Here is a 7,149-nt window from a genome sequence, read left to right on the forward strand (position 1 = left end):
TTTGCACATAACACATAAATTTTTGCCGCGAATATAATTTGTTAGTTGAGTGAGTCAATATTCTAAATATGGTCCATCAAAATTTTTTGTACTATGTATCAAAATTTTTTTTGCTGTATATCAGAATTTTTGTGCTGTATATATATATTGTTAGTTGGGTGTCAATGTTTTAGACATGTAGTTATTAAAAAAATTTTGTGATGTGTATGATGTATATTAAAATTAATCATTAAAATCAGTTATTAATATAAAATAAAATCTATATTAAAATTAAATTATATATATTTATATATAAATACATTAATAATTAATTTTAGTATATAAATAATATTTTTGTATTATAAAATATCCTTTATCGCTAGCTCATCCACTAAAAAAAATCATCCTAAAAAACAAATAATTAATTTGAAAACAATCATGAAGAAGTCGTCGAATTTACCATCTGCCCATTAAAAAAATGAAAACACGCTAAAGAACAAACAGTTGATTTAAATACAATCAAGAAGGGGTTGCAAATTTATTATAAATAGAGTAAATACCCTTTTTGACCCTTGTCCATTTTAAAAATTGACTACACGCTCCTGACGTTTATAAATTATCAAATCGGCCCTTATCCATTTGCTCCATGATACCAATTAGCTCTTGAGTTGGTTTCTCCGTTCAAAGTCGACGGAAAATGCTGAGGTGTAACGTGCAGGCTGTGACGTGGCTCTGGATCATCAAACGTGGATTGCTTTGTAAGCATATGGACAAATAAGTCCCTGTAGACTCAGCAAAGCGACGTCGTTTTAAAAAAGAAGTCCGTTTGCTCGTTTAGGGCGAAATCTCAGTCTCCCCATTTCTGAACCCTAACACTAGTGCTTGAAGCATGAGCGATCCAGAGCAATCTTCAACCTCTAACACACGCCGTTTTAGAAGGAAGAATTTGGTGGGGTCGAGTAGCAATGCAAGTGAGGACAAGAAGGCGAAGTTCTAGCACCCTAAATGCAAGTGTGGCACCTATGCAGTCATGCAACAGTCTGGGACAACCAAGAACCCAGACAAAATCTTCCTGGATTGTTCCTACTATGGCGTAAGTGTGCACCTATCTTCAGTTTATGTAATCAACTTCCTACGTTGTTTAACAAGTTGTATTCACTATAATGGCATTTGAAGATGGAGCAACGTCACTGCAACTTTTTTATTTGGCTGGACGAACTGATTGCTAATGGTTGTGGCAATGAAGATGACAATGATATTCAAGGAAGAATGATGATGATGGATAAAAGGTTGGAGCAACTGGAATTCAAGATTGAAGATGAATATGAAGCAAAATAAAAAAGATGTAGTAATAGCCATAGTGTGTTTGTTATGCTGGCAATGTTAATTGTGTTAACAGCAGTTGTGTTTGTAGTGTTTTAGGGTATATTGTGTTGCTTTAAGTGATGCATGGATATCTGTTAAGATTTGGGTTAATTTGCTCTATAATTGCTGATTCTAAATGAATTGTATGTGAATTTTTCTTTGTAATAATGTAAAGACTGAACCCAAGATAACTCTGCACAATGCTGTATAAGGTAAAAGCATAATGTTTATATTCATACTGCTAAGCACAAAGGCATTTACATAGTGAGCCAAAATCATCAGCACATGTCTGAATTCACAAAACAAAAAACATGTTCCATATTGTTTAGTGTATTACTTCCAATAAGTTGACAACCAAAAAACTTTACACCAAAATATTCATAACTATAACTAGGATTATGTCATTTCTGAATCCTTGGTGGCCTAAACCCATATGTTGGCTTGAATTTGTGGGGTGCATTTAGGCCTGGTGTGGGGATAAACATGAAGGGAGTTGTGGCAGTCCCTGAGTCAGTTGCTCCTTCAGGTGGAACTTGTTGCTGAGTTGATGGTTGTGAGTTTGGGGTTGTTGCTTGCTGTAGAGGTGGCTGAACTGTTGGGACTGTGGCCTGCTGTTGAGGGTGGTGCACTGTAGGTGCTGGAGGTCTAGTTATAGCTTGCTTAGGTCTGAAATTTGGCCCATGGTTGAGTGCAGTTGGGGTAGCAGGGTTTGAGGGCTCAGTATTGTAGTCCTAACCCTAAACCACATGAAAACAACTCAATTTATTGTATATGCTCTTGGGCCAAGTAATTTTATAGTTAAAGGGCATGAATCTGTAAAATAAAGAATTACCTCTACTGGTGGTGGGGCAGGGAGTGAAGATTCAGTGTCAACCCTTGTCTCTTGTTGGACTGAGTGAGTGTTAGAGGTCTTTGGGACTTTTTTCTTTTGCCTTTTTGCTTTACCCTGTGAAAGACATATGAGAAGCAAAGTAAGCACAGCCATGATAGAAAAAAAAACTTAAGTTTAGGGGAACATGAAGTTCAGACAAAAACTACCACTGGATCAATAGAACTGGCAGTAACATTTTGGGGAACATTGCTTCCAACTCCTTCCCCGGCCTATGCAAATCCAAAAATAACAATCTCAGCTACTATAGCACTCAATTGAATAGAGGAAATAACAACTACTACAATGGGAAAGAAAAATATGTAGAACTACTATAATTCTCAATTGAACAGAGGAAATAACAACTACTACAATGAAAAAGAAAAACATGAAGAACTCCTTTAACCTGTGCTTCCTGCCGATCTGGAGGTAGCTGTGATGATTGGTTTCCAGTTTGTTGTTGCTTTGCCTTCTTTCGTTTTGGCTGCCAATTCGGATTTGCAGGAGGTCCTTTGCAAGTCATGTGGTAGTGTCCCTTTTGCCCACATTTACTGCACGTGACTTGGAATGACTTCCTCACCTTGTGACCTTGCTGCTGCATTTGTGACTCAGCCACCACATCAACTGCCCTATTTTTGGTTGGTCTCCCAGGGGGTCTCCTAATGATTGGTGCCTCTGGACGCAGCCTGTTTGTTTCTTCCCAAAACTCCTCAGAATTCACTGGTTTAATGGAGTCCCCATAGGTAGCCCGAACAGCTTCCATTGTAAGCCATTTATGTGCAAAATCCTCTGGCCTCAGCCCTTGTTTCCTTAACCTTGAGATAGCAGCCACTGCATGCTTGCAAGGCAACCCTGGTAGGATAGAACCATACATGACTTTTACTCAATCAATATTTACTTAAATCTTTTCCAAGAAATGAGTTGATGAATATACCTGTTAGTTGCCAAACGTTGCAAGCACATGTATGTCTTTGCAAATTAACAGCCACTCTGGTCTGGTTCCTCTGGACTTCAAACAATACCCTTGCCTCATGTAAGACACAATTTCTGTGATGGGCTTGTGGCATTACCTCATGCAATGCCTTAGCCAACCCCTGCAATAACAATTCATAAGAATAGTTGAATTAACAAGTAAGCACAGAACACAAACCATATAACAAAAAGGAAACACAATGAAATAAGTAATGTAACCTTCTGCTGGTCAGACATGAAGTTCCACCCATTGGCAGCCACAGAACCAATATCATCATGCAGGATTGAAAGAAACCATTTCCAGGAATCAGTGTTCTCAGCTTCAACTACAACAAATGCTATAACAAAGAAACTATTATTGGCATCCTGCCCTACAGCTGACAACAGATGACCACCAAAGTACCCTTTTAAGAAGCATCCATCCAATCCGATCAGAGGGCGACAGCCCGCCTTGAAGCCTTTCTTGCAAGCATCCAGTGAAATGTACAACCTATTGAAGAGTGGACGACCCTCCGGTTGAGGAATTACATCAACCATACCAGTGGAACCAGGATTGCTTCTGTGAATTTCATTTAAGTAGTCGTGTAGCTTTCCATATTGCTCTCGCTCCTTTCCAATTACCTGCTCTCTAGCAGCTTTCAAGACTCTGTATATCATCCTATAGTTTATATGGACATTATAGTCCTGCTTCATGTGCTCTAGTGCCTCTTTCGGAGTCATTAGAGGTTGAGTTACCAACCTTTTCACCAACTTACTTGTCACCCAAGATCTATCAGCCATGTTGCTGCTCAAATTCCTACCACAGTTATGCTCTCCAATAAATGTCTTGATTTGAAAACTTAGACTCTAGCTATTATGAGAGCAAAACACCAGCCATGGACAACCCTCCTCAGCACACCTTGCTCTAATTCTCTTTGGCTCATTCTTCAAATACATAAGCTCTTTTCCCTCATATACAAAGTAATCTTTAAGTGCTTGCTTGAACATTACCACGGTCTCAAAGTGTTGTCCAACCTGAAACTGAACTTCACCATACTCTGCATCCTCATTGAAATCAGGATATCTTGCCTTATGCTCCTCATCTGAGTTAGAAATTGGGGAGTTAAATGCCTCAGACTCATATTCATATGGCTTTTCCAGGTCTGAGTCCAATTCCTCAGCCACTGGATCTGAATTGGGCTTATCCCTTGCCTCATCATTTGGGTCGACATCACCTGGCCCATTACCTTGATCTCCACTAGGCCCACTGTTTGGCTCATTCTCTGCTTCTTGTTGGGATAGAACATGTTTTCTTTTTCTTCCAACATACCTCTTTGCCTTCTTCTTCTTAGTCCTAGGAGACATTGATGAGCGGATAATTTATACGCTTTTTGGCATTGTTTTTAGTATGTTTTTAGTAGGATCTAGTTACATTTAGGGATGTTTTCATTAGTTTTTATGCTAAATTCACATTTCTGGACTTTACTATGAGTTTGTATGTTTTTTTGTGATTTCAGGTAAATTCTGGCTGAAATTGAAGGACCTGAGCAAAACTCTGGAAAAAGGCTAACAAAGGACTGCGGATGCTGTTGGATTCTGACCTCCCTGCACTCGAAATGGATTTTCTAGAGCTACAGAACTCCAAATGGCGCGCTCTCAATGGCGTTGGAAAGTAGACATCCAGGGCTTTCCAGCAATATACAATAGTCCATACTTTGTTCGAGATTTGATGATGCAAACTGGCACTCAACGCCAGTTCTATGCTGCATTCTGGAGTTAAACGCCAGAAACACGTCACGAACCAGAGTTGAACGCCAAAAACACGTTACAACTTGGCGTTCAACTCCAAAAAGAGCCTCTGCACGTGGAAATCTAAAGCTCAGCCCAAGCACACACCAAAGTGGGCCCCGGAAGTGGATTTCTGCATCAATTACTTACTTCTGTAAACCCTAGTAGCTAGTCCAGTATAAATAGGACATTTTACTATTGTATTAGACATCTTATGCATTATTAGTTTACCTTTGGATCATATTGATCACATTTAGGGGGGCTGGCCTCTCGGCCATGCCTGAACCTTGTACTTATGTATTTTCAACGGTAGAGTTTCTACACTTCATAGATTAAGGGTGTGGAACTCTGCTGTACCTCGAGTATTAATGCAATTACTACTACTTTCTATTCAATTCAACCTATTCCTATTCTAAGATATTCGTTGCACTTCAACTTGATGAATGTGATGATCCGTGACACTCATCATCATTCTCACCTATGAACGCGTGACTGACAACCAATTCCGTTCTACCTTAGACCGGGCGCATATCTCTTGGATTGTTGACCCACGACGCATGGTTGCCTCACCTGACAATCGAGCCTCCCATTCCGTGGTATCAAAGTCTTCGTGGTATAAGCTAGAATTGATGGCGGCATTCATGAGAATCCGGAAAGTCTAAACCTTGTCTGTGGTATTCCGAGTAGGATTCAAGGATCGAATGACTGTGACGAGCTTCAAACTCGTGATTACTGGGCGTGATGACAAGCGCAAAAGGATAGAAGATCCTATTCCTGTATGATCGAGAACCGACAAATGATTAGTCGTGCTGTGACAGAGCATTTTGGACCATTTTCACTGAGAGGACGGGATGTAGCCATTGACAACGGTGATGCCCAACATACAGCTTGCCATGGAAAGGAGTAAGAAGGATTGAAGGAAGGCAGTAGGAAAGCAGAGATCCAACAGGGACAACGCATCTCCATACACTTATCTGAAATTCTCACCAATGATTTACATAAGTATTTCTATCTTTATTTTCCGTTTATTTATTATTATTATTCGAAAACTCCATAACCATTTATTATCCGCCTAACTGAGATTTACAAGATGACCATAGCTTGCTTCATACCAACAATCTACGTGGGATCGACCCTTACTCACGTAAGGTATTACTTGGACGACCCAGTGCACTTGCTGGTCAGCTACACGGAGTTGTGACAAATTATAAATTAAGATTAGAGCACCAAAATTTTGGAGCCATTACCAGAGATCACAATTTCGCGTACCAAGTTTTTGGCGCCGTTGCCGGGGATTGTTCGAGTTTGGACAACTGACGGTTCATCTTGTTGCTCAGATTAGGTAATTTTCTTTTGTTTTATTTTCAAAAATCTTTCAAAAAATTATTCCTTTTGTTTTCGAAAAAAAATATACAAAAATCTAAAAAAAAATAATAATAAAATCATAAAAATAAAAAATTTATTTTGTGTTTTTTGTTTGAGTCTAGTGTCAATTTTTAAGTTTGGTGTCCATTGCATGTTTGTAAATTTTTCCTTAATTTTCGAAAATTCATCATATGTTTTTCATGATCTTCAAGTTGTTCTTGGCCAGTCTTCTTGTTTGATCTTCATATTTTCTTATTTTGTGTCTTTTCTTATTTTTCATATGCATTTTCAATTTGTTAGTGTCTGAAGTTTGCAAATTTCTAAGTTTGGTGTCTTGCATGTTTTCTTTGCATCAAAAATTTTTCGAAAATATGTTCTTGATGTTCATCATGATCTTCAAAATGTTCTTGGTGTTCATCTTGACATTCATAATGTTCTTGCATGCATCATTGGTTTTGATCCAAAATTTTCATGTTTTGGGTCATAACTGTGTTTTTCTCTCTCATCATTAAAAATTCAAAACTAAAAAAAATATCTTTTCCTTTTTTCTCTCAAAATTTCAAAAATTTGGATTGACTTTTTCAAAAATTTTTAAAATTAGTTGTTTTTTGTAAGTCAAGTCAAATTTTCAATTTTAAAAATCTTATCTTTTTTAAAACTTTTTCAAAAATCAAATCTTTTTCCTTTTTTTTATGATTTTCGAAAATTTCAAAAATTATTTTCAAAATCTTTTTCTTAATTTTTTTTAAATTTTCAAAACTTAATTAACAAGTAATGTGATTGATTTAAAAATTTGAAGTTTGTTACTTTCTTGTTAAGAAAGGTTCAATCTT

General features: G+C 37.7%; 1 long non-coding RNA gene across 1 annotated transcript; it reads left to right on the plus strand.

Moving 5' to 3' along the window:
* Positions 5,229-5,699, plus strand: LOC110265347. Its single transcript, XR_002351550.1, has 2 exons — positions 5,229-5,493; positions 5,534-5,699. It is a non-coding gene; the product is annotated as an uncharacterized LOC110265347 (long non-coding RNA).

The sequence above is a fragment of the Arachis ipaensis genome, chromosome B08, assembly GCF_000816755.2.
Source record: "Arachis ipaensis cultivar K30076 chromosome B08, Araip1.1, whole genome shotgun sequence".
Classification (NCBI taxonomy): Eukaryota; Viridiplantae; Streptophyta; class Magnoliopsida; order Fabales; family Fabaceae; genus Arachis; species Arachis ipaensis.